Here is a 22,765-nt window from a genome sequence, read left to right as displayed (position 1 = left end):
AGAAAATCTGAGTACCACGTGGAAACCCATACAATCATGAGAAGAACATAGAAACTCCTTGCAGATAGTTCCCTGTATGGAATTAAACCTTAATCCCCAACACTACAAGGTAGCAAAGATAATCACTGTGCTGCTGGATTTTATGAATAATGTAAGTTCCCCTGTAAGTGTGCATATATAACATGTGTGTAAACAGTGTGCCCCGAGAAATCTGAGAGTACACCGAAACAAAATAGCATATGACGATTTGGTTCCCATTTCCCTCTGATCAGATTGCACAGCTGTTTTTCTGTTGGTTATCTAAGCGTCCTTCCTCTGAAAAGATAGCTCAAACATGTAGACGGAGAAAGGAAAATGATTGTGGTTTTAGAAAACTCAAATATTATAAATAAATGATAGGCAGTCATGAAAGGAAGAGTTAGATAACAGGATAATCAAAAAGCCAGCGGGAGGCCGGCAATGCTTCTTTCGGAAAACAAAATAATATGTGTTCCTAATTATGTTGCGGAGACAGAAAAAACACATCCTTGAGGCTTTATGAAGCTGCTGTACAGAATGGAGAGAAAAGAAACAAAGAACAAAGATCATTCTTCTTATACTTGGTAAATACAGGTTTCTTGGAGTATGAAGCCCCAATTAACTGTGCAGAAGGCCAACAATAAAACGGGGGTCATTTATGGAAAAGTAAAATGTTTTAGCAGCAGGTAGGCTCAAACGGTGGGAAAAATACAGGCTGTTCACTTCATTAGTATTGTGTTAGCCAGGCCTGGACTGCCAATCTGTGGGTTCTGGCAAATGCCAGAGGGACTACTGTAAGGTCCTATGGACAATCACTATTTAGTGGGCTGGTGAAGGACTATTTGGGCCTCTGAGTACTTGGAATGCCAGGGCCTATTTTGTCTTCCAGTCCAGACCTGGTGTTAGCCTTATAGTATCTATTAGACTCTGATTTAAACATCATACATTCTTAGTTTTATGTATGTTGACATCTGGGTGCACAGAGATGAGGAACATCTATTTATTTGAACATACTGGATAGTAGGCCTGACATTCCTGAGTGTAATTGGGCAGGGAGACTTTTGGTAAGGTACTTATAGGCCCGAACATTGCCTGTAGTAGATACATTTATAATACACAAAAGCCATGAATATCTTGTAAATTATATCCTTATAAACGGTGAGTTCTGATGTCATCAGTTATAAACGGTGAGTTCTGATGTCATTTCTGTCACATGACTCATGACACATGACATGAAATTTGTGTATTATAATAAATAAAGTACCCCCAGTTGCAAAATATGAGGATATTAGAAGTTACCTTGGAGTTCCATGACCTGTATAAAAACACTCGGCCTTCGGCCTCGTCTTTTTATATGGTCATGAAACTCCTCGGTAACTTATAATATCCTTATATTTTACAATAGGGGGTACTTTATTCACTATATAATCAGATATATTCAGATTCAAGTTTAGTGGTGTAATAGAGAAACAGAATTCAGTTGGGCTTCTGGCATATACTACAAAGCCTAGAAGGCTACAGCCTCTAAACATACAGGACTCTTTCTCTGGGAGGATTCATAGATATTTAGAATGGACCCCAGTGCACTCAAGCGGACCAAGTGCAAACACTTCTTGGAGTCCTTTTTATTAACTTTTCAAAATATGTATTAAACGCAATAATCAAATGACAATTCAAATATCCATTTGAGGACATACAAAGGTAAAATGAAAATTGCAATAATAAAGCTAACAATAAGATAAGATATTCAGGTCCATTCAAACAATCAAAAACAATTTGTGCTTTTTAGTCCTAGTATGCACTTATTAGCCACAATGACATTGCCCTATCCTCTGTAGCCTATAACATATACTGTAATTTCTAAAGCACATTTATGCCTTCAAAGACCCCTATAGAACTTATGCACCCTCTTCTTTAATTGTACACCATACTTTACAGTAGTGCAGCCATTTCCTTCTCTTTAGTTTGCAAATAATGATCCACGTCAGCTGTAGGGGTCACCCGTATAATTATAATTTCGAAATGTGAATGTGTGTAGTGGTTGCCATGGTGGTGTTGGGCGGAACAGTGATCCCCAACCAGTGGCTCACAAGTAACATGTTGCTATCCAATCCATGGTATGTTGTACCCAGCTGCCATGAAGCAGGTGCTTATTTTTGAAGGCAACCTTTAGATGCAAAATAAACCCAATGTGTACTGCCAAACAGAGCCTCCTGTAAGCTGTCAGTACACATACAGGCTCCCAATAGCCAATCACAGCCCATAATTGGCACGTCAGGAACTTTTTGCATTCATGTGTTGCTCTCTCTCTTTTTTACACTTGACTCGCAGGTATAAAAGGCTGGGGACCCTTGATATAGAGGGATGGGACTACTCTTCATCCTACTGTTATCCTACAACAGAAACAGCTCTTCCAGGAGCTTCTTAATGAAAATGCTATGTAGTTGTTGGTGTAGTTAAGCATTTGCGGTTAACAATTCCAAAAATAATTCCAATAACAGCAATAAAATAAAGATCCCTGCAGGGCTGGAACTAGGGGTAGGCAGAAGAGGAAGCTGCATAGGGTGCAATTATAGGGGGGGGGTGCTTGGCAGCTACCTCTAAAACTTTCTTCTGCCTACCCCTAGACCTTACTTTTTCCCTTTTGACGCCCTCTCTTGTCACTCTCCCTCCCCAGGCCTGACCCTGGATCCTTGTATATTTCCTTATAAAATTTACATCATACTACAAGTTCACTATAAGTGAGATGCCACCTTGTCACCAGTCTGATTCTTTTGCAGTCTGACTCGATTGCACTTAAAAAGGTTCACATTGGGCCTAAATAAATTCAGCGCCAATTAATCATGATAAAGTGATGTTTTTCTGAGTTCATAAGGAAAGCAATGTGTTTAGTGCTCAGAGCAGTCAAATACATCCAGACACACTGAAACATCTCTTTGCTTTGATAAATGTCAGTTTGCTAACAGTTTGCTGACAGGCAGTAAAACGTTGATAAACTGGAAAGAAAATCCTTGTGGATTTCCCAGCTCAAAACCCAAAAAATGAATCAATGTAAAATAAATCTGCCCTTGAGTTGTTCTGAATGTTCTCTAGATGTGCCAATGGAATAGTGGCGGGACATTCTCCAGCCTAATAGACTGCAGTGTTCAGGTGGGACTGAATTATTCTTCCTGATAATGACGGTGGGGTTTCTTCTCAGACCATGTCAAATATGCATATGTGCAAAAAGAATTTGTTTTATGTTTTTTTTCCATAGAGTAGGAATATACAGCTCCAAAAAAAAAAGTTATGTAAAGGCTTCGGTAGTTTGCTCTCTCTGCCGGTTTAGATAGTGTCTGTTCTCCCTCAGACTTGTAGTAAAATTCAATAGGAATATACAGCTGTTTAAAGGGAAACCAAATCCCCAAAGGGTCTCTATAAAAATATCACATAATACAAATATCACATAAAACAGCTCATATATAAAACCCAGCTTCATTTAAATAAACCATTTTCCTTAAAATATCCTTTTTCAGTAGTACGTGCCATTCGTTAATCCTAAATGGGAAAATTGCCATTTTAAGTACTAAGGGCCGCCACCCCGGACCATATGATCCACTGTGCACACAAACAAACCAAGGGCACACATACATGTTAGGTCACATGAGCCAATTAATGGACAACATTTGTTTTTTACTCCCACATTTCTTCCTGTTACAGTTAGAGCTGCAGCATTTCTGGTCAGGTGATCTCTGAGGCAGCACAGAGAATATCATAAAATGGGTTCTCAATACTGCGTTTTTTTTTTCTCTCTTTGAAAATAATAAAGAATATTTGGAAATAAAAAAAAATAAACGTGGATAAAATGGGTTCTCAATTGAAATGATGTAAAACAGCAATATTTACTGAAAACTTCAAATTTCAAAGTAATTTTTGGGTACTTCGACCATCGAATAGGCCAAAATTAGATTCGAATTGAAAAACGTCACAAATTCGACCATTCGAAAATCGAAGTACTGTCTCTTTAAAAAACTTCAACTTCGACACTTCGCCACCTTAAACCTGACGAATTGCTGTTTAGCCTATGGGGGACCTCCTACAACCTCTCTGAGTCTTTGGCTAAGTTTTTAGAAGTAGAAGTTTTTTTTGTACGATGATTGAACGATTCGAAGAATTAAATCGTTTGATCGAACGATTTTTACTTCGTACGAAATAAAAACGTTTTCAATCAAAAAAATACTTCGACTATCAAATTCTATGGCCAAATTTCGAAGTTTTTTAACTCCGAAATTCGACCCTTAGTAAATGTGCCCCTTCCTGTTGGTTAGGTATTTTTTAAATCGGGGTAAATAATTTCCTCTGAATGGAGGCTTTAAAAAAAAACCTTTTTTGGCCTTCTTATTCCTTATGAAAGAGTTAAAACTCTATTCCTGTGGATCCTTCTCACAATATGGAGTTAAACTATAGCATCTGATTTACCATTACCTATTTCACAAATTCCGTGGCTGGCTGAGCATCAAAGTCAATCCTTAAATAAGAGGATTGCAGCTCCCTAGTCCGACATCTAATAAAAAGCATTTCAAATTCAAGTTCTGCAAACAAAATCCCACTTCGAGCCAAAGCATGAACAATATATAAGATTTGTACAGTGGTCCCTAAGAGTAATGAGGGAGCTGGAAACATTTATCAGTCTCCCAGTGCAGAAATCAGACAAAACTGCAGCCTGTTTAGCTCTAGCTCTATATTGGGATAATAGGTCTGGAGAAGAACATATAGTTGCTGTTGGATGAATGAGCGCTGATAGGACATGGGGCTATGGCAACACTTCACGATTTTTGGAATTCCGTCACTAGGGAAATTAACAGCTCATCGTTGCTCCCTATTCATTTCAGTGAATATGACCTGAAGCAGAGGGTTTAGCCACAGGTCCATATAGCCATTTGAATTCAGTAGGCAGCTAGAAAATGTCCATAGAGCTATTTAAGGGGTAACTAACCTTTAAGTTAACTTCTAGTATGTTATATAGAATGTCATATTCTTAGCAACTTTTCATTTGGTCTTTTTTTTCTCCAAGTTTTTGTATTATTTTCCTTCTTCTTCTTCTGCCTCTTTCCAGCTTTCAAATGGGGGTCACTGACCCTGGCAGCTCTATGAGGATACATTTTTTTTATTGATATTGTTAACTTTTATTACATAACTGTCTGTTCATGCCCCTCTTTTCATTTTCCAATCTCTCCACTGCCTGGTTGCTATAGTAAATTGGGCCATAACAACTAGATAGCTGCTGAAATTACAGATTAGAGAGCTGCTGAACAAATTATTCAAGTTACACAAAAAAAATGCAGATTAACTCAGAATATAACTGTCGATTTTAGATTAAAATGAAACTTAAAGGCAAACTCTCCCTTAAATAGGCCCCCAACCCCAACAATTAAATTTAAGTAATTGTATTACTGACCGAATCCTAACAGTTTAAAGATATATGGTTTCCAAGAAAATTAAATAAAAGCATCCCAATTGGAAGATGAAAATTAAAGAAGAAGAGCAGCTGAAGGGCTTCAGGCTGGACATTTGATAACATGTAATATCTGGCAATTACTGCCCAATTGTATAGGTAATTTGCATAATTTCAAAGAATCCTTTAATTTAAAAGGACTTGGAACCTGGGTAAATTTTCTTTTGGTCAATTAATCCTTCAAAATTTCAAGTTAACTTTCAACCAGCAGACTGGAAAATGCTCACTGCTGATTACTGGTTACTGTGAGTTACTAGAACTGGATGGAGCATTTGCACCTGTACATATTTTTTGAAATGTAATTAGATTGGAATGAATCATCTCCAGAAATCTTAAAGGCAGACACTATTTTGTAGTAAAGGGCTTCAAATACATTACCACATTTTAAAAACATTCTATTCACAAATCTCTGATAACCTTTCAGGTGTCACCACATTCCAACATTCAAGCTCATCCACTGAAACCCTTTTTTATTCAAGGGTTTTGTCTGTGTTGGGTTAACAGAATAAAAAAAGACTTCAAATTAAATACACTCAAAAAACATTGTTCATTTAAGTCTCAGTGGAGCAACATTACATATACCTTTAACCCATCCCTATATTTCCAAACTTCCACATCAATATACTGTGCCATTTGGGTATTAGAATTTTTCATGAAATCACTTTGGAGTAGGTCAGGTTTCCAGTTGCTCCTCTAACATTTTATTAATGGAAGCCTGGTCATCATCCCACACAATAAACACATCATCAATACATGTCACATATCAGATCATCTCCAAACTCACATAAACTTTTCTTTGTCTCATATTGATACATGTATACTCTAGACCCCCCCACTGCCATCTCAGTTAACTGCAGAAAAAACTTACATTGATGAGTTATAATAATCACAAAGCACTTTTTATAATTGATGAAAGCACTGTTTATATAGTGAATAAAGTACCCCCTCTTTAAAAATTAAATTATAAGGATATTATAAGTTACAGAAGAGTTTCATGACAATATAAACACATGAGGCCGAAGGCCGAGTGTTTTTATACAGGTCATGGAACTCCGAGGTTACTTCTAATATCCTCATATTTTGCAACAGGCGGTACTTTATTTATTATAATACACAAGTTTTAGTGAGTCATGTGACAGAAATGCTCAGTACTTGCTGTTTATAACTGATGACATCAGTACTCGCTGTTTATAAGGATATAATACACAAAAGCCATGAATATCCTGTAAATTATATCCTTATAAACGGTGAGTAGTGATATCATCAGTTATAAACGGTGAGTAGTGATGTAATTTCTGTCACATGACTCACTAAAATTTGTGTATTATAATTAATAAAGTACCCCCAGTTGTAAAATATGAGGATATTATAAGTTACCTCGGAGTTCCATGACCTGTATAAAAACACTCGGCCTTCGGCCTCGTGTTTTTATATGGTCATGAAACTCCTCGGTAACTTATAATATCCTTATATTTTACAAGAGGGGGTACTTTATTCACTATATAATTTACAAGATATTCATGGCTTTTGTGTATTAGAAGGATATCATTTACAGAATAGTCATGGATCTTGTATATATATATATATATATATATATATATATATATATATATATATATATATATATATATATATATATATATATATACAGTATATGGCATTTGCCTATAACTAAACTAAAGCAGTTTACTATTTACAATAATTTCCATGTGTTTTTTTCCCTTGTGCCCACCCTCACTTTGTCCTAGTCTAATATATATATTATTTTTTTCTTTCCCTTTGTTTTCTATGACTGAGCTTATTCCCCAGCAGACATGTAACTTTTAGCTACAGCATATTCCTCTCAACTTCTGACATGCATTGTTCATTGTGATGACAAAGCAAAATATTCCTTTAGAAATAGTGTTAAAAAGTCTGTATCAGATAATAATGGAATTAAGGAAAGTAATAGTTGAACATCTAAAAACAATAATAAAGTTCACGTTGCCCCCAATGGGAGTATTTTGCTACATTCATCAATATTTTTTGATATAACAGAACCTGGCAGAGAACCCTTGCGCCAGTAACTATGACCTCTCACAGTAACAGCCTGCTGTGTGTACAAGGACCTTTTGTAGAAGGTCAGAAGTAGGAATGCATTTTTATTTGTTTTCACTAGGAATGTTGTTTGGAGATAATTAACTCAAATATATATATATATATATATATATATATATATATATATATATATATATATATATATATATATACATTTATAGATTATTTAAAAAAACAAAAAAAAAAAAACACTGTCCAACCAATGATCCCCCAACAATATGTGCATCAATAATAATAACTGTTTCCTATATCATATAACTTGCTTATTGGAGAAAGTATACATTGTCGCTCATTATGGAACGTTGACACCTGCATGAGTCTGTTTTTAAAGACCCTCACCCAACCTGGACCCACTTAACTTAAGCTGTACCCGGTCCCGCACGCCCACCATTTGATGCCCAACAATTTTCTCCCGACCTGCTCCCCACAGCAATTGCGAACCAACTGGAAGTTAAGTTGCGTGGACTAGAAGTGACGTCACACCCCACTGCATCGGATCGGGTACCTGCAGGCCACCCGCACAGACACAAATTGTATAATCAGCCGGAGACCCGATCACATTGCGGGTATTCCGTGGGTACCCATCCCAAAGCAGTATTCTAATGGAACACATTCAATTCAACCAACAAAAAGGATAGGCAGATAGTAAAGACTGGATACTATAGACACAGATAAAATCAATCTAAAACATACAGAAAGCCTTAAAAGTAATTTCATTTATGGGTTCTAAACAAGGAAACCTGAAAGAAGTAAATATGGTGGCTGGGGGTATTTTTTTTTGGTTTGTACTTGGGGGTGAAGAAATATTTACTTGCTGTTAAATACAATTAATTAATTTAAATAATTTTGTACTTGAAAACTTGCAAAGGGTATCACTGTAGCATGCATGTGAGTTTTAAAACACATCCCAATATCCTTGGATTTCTAGGAAGGACAGTACATTGTGAGGTTTTGAACTCATCTGTATGTTCAATTAAGTCATTCTTATAAAGCCCAAATTCTTTCTCTGTGACACACAACATAGATTAAAGGGAGGTAGTGTGAGATAAGATACATTTGGTGCTTTTTCAGGGCTGGGAAATTGATAATATTATGACTTAAAAAGTAATGCATCAAAATTTCTGATAGGGACGGCCAGTAAAGTCTTTACATTTTAATTTTTGAGGTTATTGAATCATCTCCAGAGCAAGAGTGAGAGTAAAGTGAGTCTCCAATGATATTTTAAATCATTTAATGTTTCTTCATCTATCATTACAGATTTTCTGTTTTAGCTCCTTGTCGTTAAACACTAACTATTTCTGGATCCGGCTAGTATCTTTATGGACCAATTATTGGAAGGGGAAAGTTGAGTTTCTCCAATTTTATTTCAAGGATGAGAATTAATTTTAAGTAATACAGAAGAAAGGGAATTTTATTAGCGAGAGTAAGATTTCAGGGAATTGAAGGAATTGACCTATGGTTTATGTAATCAGATGCATGCACTGGACTTATTCACACCAAGCAAGCTCCTTCTCTAAACAACAATTTAGCTGGTGTGGGCAACTGGACTATAACAGACAGCATTATACACTCTAAGCCAAAGGCTATTAATGGGGGAAGAAGAGTAGGAACTGAGAGATTTATTACTTACATCTTGAGGTTCCACAAGCTATTTTGAATTGCGATAGATATAAGGGGTCAATTACAAGTCTATCCCCATGATACTTGTGCCAAACATGTTCCTGCACTTCCCGATGTTTGCCAGTACATCCATCCTTTGATAAATGGCATGCAACTGTGCCTACTGACACTGGAGAACCCTGTAGCTACTGCAACCCTAGACCAGAGAGCAGCTCCAAGGTTCCCTCATCGGGTTGCGGCAATAGGCATGCCATATTTGTGCCCAGTGAATTGGATGCAAATGCTGTTTAGTGATGCAACCCCAACTCTGAAAATGTTAGACTTAACTTGCACCCAAATTGCATCCAAACACAGGCACAACTGTGTCCATTTTGGATGCAGTAGGCATAGGGTGCAATTGCGGCAGAGCAAATTGGGACCACAGCCACAGTTATGCTGGAGTTATAGAAAAATGCTGTTTTATGAGTTAACACAATAGTGTGTAGCACTATAGTAAATTGAGTGCACCGTTCTCTATCTATAGGCTTCACCCCTATACTGGGCTCCGGAAGAGACCATAATTAGTCAGGGGGTAAGCCCTCGCAATGGTTTGGAGGCAGGGTGTAGTACAACTGTAACTTTGTGCAGGGTACAATAATTGGGTGCCAGTGGTTTTTATAACTTAACCAAAGAACATATTTATTGAACAGGAGCATCCACAAAGGAGTGTACATATAGAGCAAACAGGATCATACAGCAACAGTAGGCATATACTCACAGCACCTTTGGTCAGTATCAGTCCCCGCAGGGAAGAGAACATGTACAGCAGCAATGCTCGGGGTATACCCATCTTTTAGCCTTTTCCCTAAATGAAACCAGAGGGGAACCTCACATCCCTAGGTCTGTACACTTAGTCCTTACTTCTGGGCAATTGGTACCCGGGATCCTAATACCACTCACAATGCTCAGAGGAGCTTCAAGTTTCTCGGCTAAATAGCCTAACTATCTGTCACTCCTAGAGTGACCTCTTAAGGTGAGTAGCCTATCCTTACTAGCAGGCCTGGCCAATAGGTCCAGGCATTTCAGGTACACAGAGGCCCAAACAGCCCACACAGAGGCCCAAGCAGCCCCCATCAGCCCAATAAATAGTGACTGTCTATGGCATCTTACAGCAGCCCCTCTGGCATTTGCTAGAACCCACAGATTGCCAGTCTGGGCCTGCTTACCAGACCTGACCTGTCTAGGTTCCACTGGAACCCTGCCTGCCTACTCAGGCAACAGCTAGCACAAAATGGACCCTGAGCACATGGCTGCCCACGACTTTATACTTTAGCACAGTGCCATCTACTGGGCACTGTTAGAACACCAAGTGGCATAGCTATAAGCAGGATGAGGAAACAGGTCACCCTAACTGTATTTTAGGACCCAGTTAGACATCTATAACACTAGGGGACTGCCTGCTAAATAATACAGAGGAACTTATTTACCAGTCCCCTACAAGTAATTTGTTTCCAACATCACATTTGTTTGTATATAACCCCTGTAATCTTGCTCTTAATTGGCACATTAACATTGTATAAGATTTTTGGGATTATCTTGATGGTTATTTTTGCTTTGTATTGGAATTTGTTCTGATAAATACTCTATTTGGCAGTATTTATTTCCCCTCATTTTATTAATATCTCACCAGGCAATTCAGTACCAAAGAAACCTGCCCAAATGTGTCAGAACTGAGAGGGACCCATAGTAGAGGTAGCTGGAGTGCATGGGCCAGTTGTTTTGTCTGGAATGCTCAGGAGAGGCCCTTCCATTCCATGACATGGAGGGCCAGGGTTTTGCTATTTCATCTCAATACTTAAGTGTTTATTGTCAAATCATGTAATATTATTTCAAGGGTGAGATCTACTCCACACAAAGATGAAAGTGGTGAAGACAGTACCCGACAAAGAGAAACTTCCTGTTTGAACCGTCACACAAACCCAGACACTTATATTGAAAGACCTTATGTTAACATTGCTGGGGCCCACTATAAGGCATCTCACTGGGGTGGATAATAGGAGATGCAGTGATGAATAGAGAGCCATGTGAGTAAAGACACATGGGATGCCAAGTCACAGGACTTTCCCATCAAAATATGAAACCTACAATGAGAAATAATCCATAACACTGACATCTTTCTGCTGTGTATGAAGACTGCCAAAAGTTTGTAAATGTCTTTGTAGTTTAAAGGCTATTTGTACACGTTTGCTTTGCATTCCCAAAGATTATTACTGCCGTTATTTATTCCAGTGAAATTTTACTTTTAAAGAAAATAATAATAATAATAATAATGAGTTTCAAGAAACTGTAGTAAGAGTGAAATATTCACCATAGGCTTATATAGACTGGAATTGCGTCAATGGCCATTGTACCATTTTTTGGTGCATTTTAAACATTACAAGGACTTTGCTTGCTCTTTAAAGGGGAACTATTGCAAAAATGAAAATTTAATATAAGCTTCAGCATACTGAAAAAAGAAACTTTCTAAAGACAATCAATTATATATTCTGTACAGTTTCTGAAATAATCAAGTTCTCTTCATTCTTCATTCTCTCTTCTTGAACAAGTTGGATGTCATTGACAGTTAGATGCAATATATCTTATAAAGGGGCACCTTTTGCCTAGAAGATGTATTAGAGCTCACTCTATTAAACTCACCAGAAATCCTGTCTCTCTACATGCAGGATTTGTGCAAAAGGCAGTTATTTTGTTAGATTTTGTATGTACTGGAATCAGTTCTTTGAGTGAGCTCTTATCCATCTGCTTGGAAAGGAAGCCCCCCCTGTCAATGAATAACTGACACCCACTGCTGCATGAAGACAGAATGAAGAGAAACAGATGCTGAGACATGAATGGTGAATATAAACTAGTTTATTTGAGACATGATGCAGAATTTTAAATTGATTGTATTTAGAAAGTTTCTTATTTCAGTGTGATGAATCTTATATTAAACTTTCATTTTTTCAAAAGTTCCCCTTTAAAACTTTAGAACTTTATATTACAGATGCAAAGACATAGAACACACTGCATTGTTTTTATATTTGGTGTAGGCAGGTGGCTTTTTTTTTTTACAAAACAAAGGACTGGAAATGCAATTAATACCTCCGTGGGTTTAACTGAGGCCGAATAATTTGTTGACCCACAGACACATTTTAATACAATCTTGGGGGAAGCAATTTAGGAACTTCAGAGAAGTGAAATCAGGGTGTCACTCCTGTTACTATAATAAAAAAAACATCCACCTCCAAATTATTGATTACTACAGTTATGGGACCTGTTATCCAGAATGCTCGGGACCTGGGGTTTTCCGGATAACGGATATTTCCGTTATTTGGGTCTTCATGCCTTAAGTCTACTAGAAATTAATTTAAACATTAAATAAACCCAATAGGCTGGTTTTGCTTCCAATAAGAATTAATTATATCTTAGTTGGATCAAGTACAAGGTACTGTTTTATTATTACAGAGAAAAAGGAAATCATTTTTAAAAATTTGGATTATTTGGATAAAATGGAGTTTATGGGAGACAGCCATTACGTAATTCGGAGCTTTCTGGATATCGGGTTTCCGGATAAGGGATCCAATACCTGTACTAGTGAAGCAGCATGTTAGGCTGGTTCTAATAAAATAAATGGGGCTCTTCCCTCTCCTGAAATGATACAGACATTAAATGCTAGGTGCAATAATAACGAGGATGTCTTTTTTCTGCCAATATTGTGAAATCATTTTTAAAAATAGTGTTGATAGCTTGAGTCACATAATTCCTTCCATGCCTCCAGGGCATGTTTATGTGTATTCAAGGTAATAATTATAGAAGTGGGAGTCAGGCCAAGTCAACAAACTGACGCATAAACAGCAACAATGTCCAACCCACAGCTCTCCAACAGCTTTTGAACTTCCATTCCCAGTACTCTCAGATGTAGATAGAATTAGTGGAGCTTATAGGGGGCTTGGATGTGTCTGTATTTTAAACATTCCCGCCCTCTACATGGATTTGGAAGCCCTTACCATTGAGAACCCTACCATAATGCACCGAGCCTTTATCACATGCTAGCCAGTTGAGTATTGAGGTGTGACTGTATATTCAGAAAAGCCACAACACTGGCTCACAAACTTTGAGACATAAATACCAAAACCAGTACTAGTGTTCCCAACTCTGCACATAAGGTCCTTAACTTGTAAAGCCATTTTAAATGGCGACACTAACCAAGTTGCTTGTTCCTGTACATTTAGTTTGTGCTCTTTTACTCATATAAAATGCTAGCTTCCCATGCTACTGTCTATTCCCAAAATTTTGCGGCAAGGAAAGGAATCAGCCTCCTGTATCTCTGAATTGCTGAACTGGGTTAAACAACAACTGCAACATTTACTCTAAATCTGTTCAAAGGAAATATACTAAAGATTTTAATGTAAACCCCTTATGCACTCATGTATTGTGGATTTAATATGAGTAGCTAAGACTGGCCGGGCAACAAAAAGTGCATGGTGAAACAGGGGAATGAAGCTTACAGCTTGTCTACTATAATTGGATCCCCCCCTTCCCATAGAACTGCTAATTTAGAAAGGCCTCTAGCAAGTACAGCTCAATTAAATAAACAGATTTTTGGCCCAAAAGCTGTAATCTAATCAGTTTAATTGCCAATGCATCGTTTAATGGGGTACATTTAGGGTGAAGGGTGCAGTGATCTGGTTGCCAAATTAACTATTCAAAATGACATTTTTTCTTTAACGTAAACTATCACGACCTTTTCCAGTATGATCTCATTAGATAGGATTGCTTTAGATATGACAAGGGCTACAAGATGTGCTCTGGTGCGAATACATACAAGTAAATACACCTGCACACAATAGAGGGGCTTCTTTGCTGCTTGAGACCCGTTGCTGCCCTCTATCATCCCCAGAACCCCCAGATCTATAATACAACAGTGTGTGTACACCTCCACCTATGATATTAAGGTTGAACCCAGGATTTGTAGATATTGCTCATGGTTCTTTGGGCAGAATGAGTTTATTTATCTGTTTCCAAGCATGGGGCTACTCATTTCTTACCATACGTCCACTACTCTCACTGCTGCATGTTATTTGTGGCCAGGAATAAAGATCCACTCTACAAGCAACCAGAGATTTATATCGTCTATTTACTCCTATTGATGCAGATGTAAGATATTGGCTTTTTATATTTCTTGTACCATTTGTTAGTTGTCCTTGGATTCCTTCTAACAGCTTTTCCTTTTTTCTCACCTAAATTGCATGGAGTTGTCTGGGAGTTAATCAGTTTTTTATTACAAATCCCATATAAATTTATGTAAAATTAGCATGGATTCACCCCTCTGATCTATTAATTTCCTTATTTTATGACAAAACATTGTAGGCTGCAGTGAATATGGAGCAGGATTTATCTCACCACAATACAGACTGTCTAGAATTGCATTCGGATGAACTCGTTTGGTAGTGTGCTGCTAGAAAATATTCTTTTCCATTTAATAAAGCTCCAACCAAACTTGTCTTCCGTGAATGGGAAACTCTATTACCTTCACTGCTGGAGAGGTGATTAAATGCCATTTACAATCTTCTGTCTGCCCTTAACCTTCAACAGAACAAACCCTAGTTACAATTGGGTCACCTTGTACATTCAATTTATTTTTGTCTGTCTTCAGTCTAAGAGCATAGGTTATTCCAGCTCTTACAAAATTAAAACTCTAATAATGCTTAGCCTTAGATGTATAAGATAAAACCAATAAAATATAAGATATCATATTCAAATCAAATAAAAACATAAAACACTAGAACACCAGCTTGAAGCACTTCAGGTTCCTTAATATACGTTTTCCCAATTTCATTCAATTCAAAATAGTAGAGGCTCTAAAATCTACATACAATCATACATTCCTTTAGAAAAATGCATATCCCATTAATTAACAATAGTTTTGGGGAATAAGTAATATATTTGGTATAACTCAAATTCCATCAGACCAGAGCGAGTCTTTATGATCTCAATATATGACCAGCTGTGTTCCAGTAACACGGAGCTCTGTTTTCCTGGTTTTCTTACTGTATATTATAGAAGATATAAATGGGGAAAGCACCTTTGGTAAAATGAGATTAACACTTTTACTTCCAGATGGTTTCTTTCAAGGGTTATTTGATGTTTACTCCTATCTGAACAGTAATCCGTAGCAGCCAATCTACAGTTTTTCTAGTGCAGTGGTTGCTAAACTGTGGACCTAGCCCTCCTCCAGGGGCCAAAGCAGTGGACTTGGGGCTTGGATTGTGGGCTAGTTAAGGAGGAATTGAAGAGTGAATGCAACCTCTGATGTGCTAGTAATACATGGGATATGAGGATGGTGACTTCTATGGTCATTTTTCTTACATTTATGACTTTGATATACACTAAGGGGCCTTGATCAAGAATTACACCTCTACGAAACAGAGACTGAATGAATGTAAACTCAACTATCTCCTCCCCCTTTGTATTTTCTACTACATTTTTGTCATAGACAAGATCAAACCTGGACAGTGTAGCAGCTATATGATAATGGTCTAACAATCGCCTCATTCACCATATGTAAGAAAAGGCACTAAGTTTTCACATGTGCTGTAGCCCATAGCAATCAATAAGATGCTTGCTCTTAAACAGGTGACTAGTAAATGCTGGTTGGTTACTATAGGTGTCAACTCTAGTAGCAAACATTGCATCTTTTATTACATTACCCCATGTTCCATGCTTAAATATATATCCCCATTGTAGTTAAAGGCACATCAAGATTGCCTTTAAACTGGGGACCAGTCAATGCTTCCCGCTGCATGATTGCTATAGGGGTCAGGGGTCCCCAACATTTTTTGCCTATAAGCCACATTCAAATGTAAAAAAAAAATGGGGAGTAACACAAACAAAGATAAAAACAAGAGCTGTTATTGGGTATTTGGTACCCCTATGTGGACTGGCAGCCTGCAGGATGTTCTGTTTGGTAGTACACCTGGTTTTATGCACCCCAAAGTTTCCTCCAAGCCTGGAATCCAAAAATAAGCAAAAATAAATATCTGCCTTGAAGCCACTGAGAGCAACATCCAAAAGGTTGGTGAGAAACATGTTGCTCGCGAGCTACTGGTTGGGGATCACTGCTATAGATAATTAGACCAATAGCAAATTTTGCAGCTGTTATTACAATTTCCCATTAATTACCTTTAGTTTAAAATAGAACTTTGAAGGTGTTTCCAAGGAAAAACCATCTTCCTAGCTGGCCCATTCTCATGTGGCATTTGATGCAGCCATCATAGCTGTAGTAAATATGTCAAGGCACCAGGAGGTTATGTGACTTACTTGGGGTCATTAAGAATATTCGCTAAAGGGGAAAAATGTGGTGTAATGTACCATGTTTCTTTCCATAATGCACCGTATTCTTAGGAATTGTCTCGCGAGGAAACTTTGGATGAAAGTTAAAACGACTCATGTTTTCCCAACAAGAATTTACATTACAGAGGAAATAAATTGTCCTACACTTGGAGATTAATTGCGGGGCAACATGTGTGTCAGGGGCTTAATACCTTGTTAATAACAGGTATAAATTATGAGCCTTAGTACTGCACATAGCATTAGAATACTAAATACTAAATTTGTGATGGTTTTATTTTATAAAATAGCAGTATCGGATTTCTGTTGGGCATTCAAGTTTACATGCATATTGTCCAGATATAATAAACGCACCCACCAATATGAGAGGTAGAAGCCTCTAAGCCAACTCCTCTTAGGAATAAACTGCTGTCATTTGTTGGAATGCCTAATTAGTTAACTCTTTCCCAAGTTGAAAGATACTAATATTCTCTCTGCAGAGAACAGTTGCTTCCTTGCTTTGCAAATGTAGACAAATAAAAGCACTCACTAGCAGACATTCTGAAAACAATGTGCATTTGTAGAAAGTGTAAGTGAATTACAGATGTTTCTACATTTCTGCACCTTATATTCTGTTCCTGCTAAAGCTGTTCTAGTAATGTACAGGTTAATACTTGTAAGTCTGTAACTGCCTAGACAGCAGAGTATAGAAGAAACAGCACACTAATAAAACTCAGACGGCACTGGGAGAAAATCCATCCAGTTCCTCTCAATAAAATCCGTAAGTCATGTAAATCACACTTTTTTCGGATGGAAGAAATTGCTCTTTAGGTGCTGCAGAGGCAAAGCGTTTGCCTTGCAGGGCTCTGTGGTATTTTGTATTTACTGATCTGGTTGATGGGTAATGAGAGCTTCATGAGTATTTCTGACCTGGGAATTCTAGTTAAGCTGAACATTTTTTTTACAAGAGGGGGGGAAATTATTCCATTGATTTGTGGGGGAAATTTGTCAGCCATAACCATGACATTGCCAGCATTGATATAAAAGGAGACATTAAGAATAAAAGAATAAACAGTCCCTGGCAGCATTATATTAAGGCGCACAAAGAAGCCGATTCAGAACCTCTAGGTCCAAGCAGTGGCTTACAATTCTCTGAGGCTTACAACTTGGCTACGTTGTAAATCCATTGGTTTCTGACCCTCTCCTGAACTGACATTTTCCCTAATAACACTCTATGATTTGCAGAGATGGATGAATGGAAGGCGATAAAGAGGGATTTGTTGAGGGGCTCTCTTAATTCTAGTAAAGGAATAACAGTTGTGAATCTGGCATTTCAAAGTCTCTTTGACTGCAAAAGGAACAGGTTGCTCCACAAATTCTAACACCCCATTAAGTTCTCCTGTTAAGGAACCCACCAGAAGCAATGCAAGTGCTTGAAACTTCAACATATCTAAAGTGCACTCTATTATGTTTCTTAAAGGATATGGTTAGATAAGAATAGTGCAAGGTGCAAGATGCAAAGATTAAGTTAAATATTGGGTGGGGTAAGCTTTCTTATTTCATCTTTTAGCTCCAGACACATCCCTATGCCTCCTTCCCTCTGGTTCCCTTCTTTGGAAGAGCATACAGTTTACCTCAACTGCAAAGCTACCCTTGTTGTTATTTAGAGGTTTCCCTTTTCCACATAACCCTGTAATGATCTTGGGTGACTGCAACTGCCAAATTGATAACCCTTATTAGTCTTCTCACTTTCACCAAATCCAGTGCCCCACAGCACAATCATTTGAGGCACCCTAAACATTGGGCTACTCTAAGAAATTTTTCATAAACATAGATGGAATCAGCTTGTCAAGCAATTCCTATTATGGGCCTCCCAGCAGTCACAGTGTCTTTTACATCTAAAGTTTCCCTGATTCTTTCAATAACCACAGATGTTTTACCCCAATATTGCCCTTCCAGGTATAGATATAAAACTAATACACAACTAATAATCTTGTCCCCACACCCTTGTATGATTAATACTGCTAGCATTAACTCTGTTTATTCAGCATGATGTGTTTGGGTAATATTTGATTTCACCCTTTTTTTCTCTCATCATATTACTACCACTTCCAAAGCCTGTTTCAAAGCCTATCATTAAATCCTAATTGGCTTCACAGGCCCCCCCCCCAGATAATCTTAAACCCTGCTACTAAAATCTTCCTGAACTCACTTAAGAAAGAACCTGCTTTTCCCCCTGCTGAATTCGCTCTGTCATGGAGTCTTGTTTAGCAAAGGATAATTTACAAAATCCTTTTGCTAAATTTTGAAGCCCTTCGCTAATCCACACCTCACTTGATCTTTATGTTGTTGGTCATCTCTTCAGTTCAGATCCACTATTTTTTCACACAACCACATCCACTGCCACCTCCTCCTCCTAAACCTTTCTCCTGCTTTTTTTTACCTCTGGAATTCCATGTCTGATTGTCTCCAAGAGGACCTCTCCGTCAGCCAATTCAAGACTTAGATCTAACCTTTTGGAGCAACTGGACCATATCTGGTTTAAACTTGTGGCCCAATGCCCCAATCTGTATAACTGTCTATATTGTAATTATGTAGTTCCTGTTTGAAAATATGTACAGCATTACATTTACAAATCAATGAGTCAATAAAGGCACTACATTTCAGGAAAAGCAAGCTTTAGCACATCACAATCATTACTTTAAATTAGTAAGAATGTTTCTATGTTGAGACTTGGAAATTTGTTGGCTACAGGAGACACTGAACACTCAAATAATTTCTCATTCTTCTCTTAATAAAACAGAGGATTCCAGATTTACAGCCAGTAGATGAAACAGAATTCAGAAGGTTTTTCTGAACAAGGCCCTGGGCCAGAAAAATACGCCCTTGACTACTTAGTTAGAATAGTTTTGTTGCAGCCGGGTCACTATTTTTTTATCTGGTATGGTACAAAGACCTATGACTTGGTGGAATGCTGGTATAATTCCAAAAAAGAGATTATGACCACAATTATAAGCCTGAAAGTCTGACCTCTGTAGTGAGCAAGTTTTATGAATGCAAAGGGATCACTTTTATGATTGTGTCCTGGATAATGACATTATAAGTGGTATTCAATGTGGTTTTATGAACAAGATTATTTACTTGCTTTTTATGAGGTTGTAAGTTAAACAGAGGGGTTTCTGTGGATGAAGTCCACTTGGATTGTGCATTTTTTAGGAATTTTCACCTAAAACTCGGGGGCCTGTGATTCCAGGTGAATTCAAGTCACTCTTTTGGGGAGCGATTCCAAATATTTTGTAGCTGTCTGCATAAATATGAATTAACTTGGTGACAAAATTCCTGGAATGGTTACCTGTGTCATATCCCATAAAACTAGACTAAGATTATTATATAAATATTTTAACTTAAAATCCTTGTAATTCTTGTTCCTTATCCGGCACATGATACAAATTATTTCCAGGTAAGAATCTGAATGGACTAAGGAGCAGCAAAAATACTGTTAATTTCCCTTGAACATCACATGATACATTAGGGGGCAGATTTCTCAAGGGTCGAAGTGAATTCGAGGGAATTTTCAAAGTAATTTTTTGGATACTTCGACCTTCGAATCGGATACTACGAGTTTGAATTTACTTCAAATTCGATTCAAAGTAAAATAGTTTGAATATTCGAATATTCGAATATTCGAATATTCGAATATTCGATAATCGAAGTACTGTCTCTTTAAAAAAAAAACTTCGACTTTGATAATTTGCCAAATTAAACCTGCCGAAGTGCTATGTTAGCCTATGGGGACCTTCTAGACCATTTTTCTAAGTCTTTGCACATCAAAGTACAATCGTTAGATCGTACGCTAAAATCGTTCCAATCGTTCCATTCGAACATTTAATAATTCGAACGATTTTACTTTGATCGTTCTGTGGCCTAATTCGGTGAAAAATCCTTCTACTTCGATATTCGAAGTCAAAGTATTTTAATTCGATGGTCAAATTTCTAAGTATTTTTTACTTCGAAATTCGACCCTTGATAAATCTGCCTCTAGGTGTTCTGCTGTGTGCACTTTAGCAGCCCTATTACTTCCTTTTGGCAGAAAGATTGGGAAAAAAAGCATATTGAATAGGAGTGAAATAATATAGAAAATATAAATACAAATGTTTATTAACCAAAATTAAGTCTAAGTTTTTTTTTGGTCGAATAGGTCAGTTTTTGATCGAATAGGTCTGTATACGTCCGAGTGTACGAATCGAAGGAATAGCGCATTTGACCAAATTCGATTCGAAGTTTTTCCCCAAAAAAACTTAGATTTTTCAAAGTCCACCAATTGACTCCAAATAGGTTCTAGAAGGTCCACCATAGGATAAAACAGCAATTTCGGCAGGTTTTAGATGGCGAATGGTCGAAGTTGAATTTTTAAAGAGACAGTACATGATAAATTTCGATATTCGAATCTTTGAATTTTTTTCAAATTCAAATCGAATTTGGACTATTTCCTAGTCGAAGTACACAAAAAATAGCTTGAAATTCGAATTTTTTCATTTGAAAATTCACCTCGACCGTTGATAAATCTGGCCCTTAATCTCTGTGCAGCCCCTTGGGGTATATCAATGAATGCTAAAACATCACTGAACAATTAAAAGCAATACAGAAACCTGATACACAATCCCTGAATGTATTTCACTCACCAGCACCTGGTCATATGCAGCCAAGCTTCAAAACATTGCTTTTTACCATCTTATCATCGTTAGGATACAAATTTAAATGTGTTTCCTTTTCTGCTTCTTAAGCTGGTTAGGCAAACTCTGAAAGTTGGCTTTAGACTTTTTGAAATGAAAGGGTTAGCAAATTGGACCCTGGGCCCTCAGAAAGGAGACAGTGGAGGAGAAAAGTGCAATAAACATCATAATAACAGCAGCCTCCATTTTGTCAGCCACACTCATTGATATGTCAGTGAGGAGGAGATGAAATGGGGCAGGTCACACAGGGTTATATAAATATTTGAATAAATGTACACACAGCCTTTTTGTGGAATACTTTGCCATTGAGCAGCTGGGTCTCGGAATTCCATCACAAATAAAAGAATGTGTTTCTGTGTTAAGATAACTAATGGTATAGACATGAGAAATTTTCGCAGGGCCCTTTAAGAGACTATAACAGTTCTTCTATAAAATGGGGTGTGTTGTAACTGAATGTGTATATTATTCTTGTCTGATACATACATACCACATATTTATGTAACACTTGCATATGTGTATGTGATTGCAATTGTCAAACCTGACCCATACTATCATATAATGGACCACTTCCAGTAGTACTGGTAACTAGAGTAGGGGTACGGGACCTGTTATCCAGAATGTCGGGACTTGGGGTTTTCTGGATTAGGGGTCTTTCTGTAATTTGAATCAACTACATTAAATCTACTAAACATTTAAACATTAATCAAACCCAATAGGATTTTTTGCCTCCAATGAGGATTATCCAGAATGCTCGGGAATTGCGGCTTTCCGCAGAAAGGGGAATTTTTGTAATTTGGATCACCATAATTTGTCTAATGAAAAATCATTTCGACATTAAATAAACCTAGTAGAATTGGTTTGCTTTCAATAAGGACTAGTTATATTTTAGGATCTAGATGAAGATACTGTTTTATTATTACAGAGAAAAAGGAAATCATTCTTCAAAAAGTGAATTTTTTTATTAAAATTCTATGGGAGTCTATGGGAGATTGACTTCTCGTAATTTTGAGTTTTTCCGGACAACGGGTCTCTAAATAACGTATGCCCTAACAGTAGTAATGGCTGAATAAAGTCGGCAGGTGTGAATTTGCAGTGAATTCCCGCTTTTCGCCGAACTTGCGTTGGAAAAGCCGCTTGCGACAAAACCGTTGCACGTCAACATTATTCGGACGCCCGTTGACTTTAACACTGGTGTCAAAATTGACGCGAGCATCAGAATTTGCGTTCTGCGAATCTCGCAGGAAATTCTAAAAATTTTTGGTGAAGCCAAATGGAACAAATTTGTCCATCACTACCTACCAGTATATCTCCCATCTTTTGCTTTCATTAAGAAGCTGGCACTTTTCTGTATAATTATATTTAGGCATATAGTTGTAGGTTGAAAAAGGAACAACATTCATCCAGTTCAAACCTTCCAAATGAAGCCCAGTGAATATGAAGAAGAGCTGCTATACTG

Source organism: Xenopus laevis, chromosome 5S (genome assembly GCF_017654675.1).
Source record: "Xenopus laevis strain J_2021 chromosome 5S, Xenopus_laevis_v10.1, whole genome shotgun sequence".
Taxonomy (NCBI): Eukaryota; Metazoa; Chordata; class Amphibia; order Anura; family Pipidae; genus Xenopus; species Xenopus laevis.
This window is presented reverse-complemented; position numbering follows the sequence as displayed.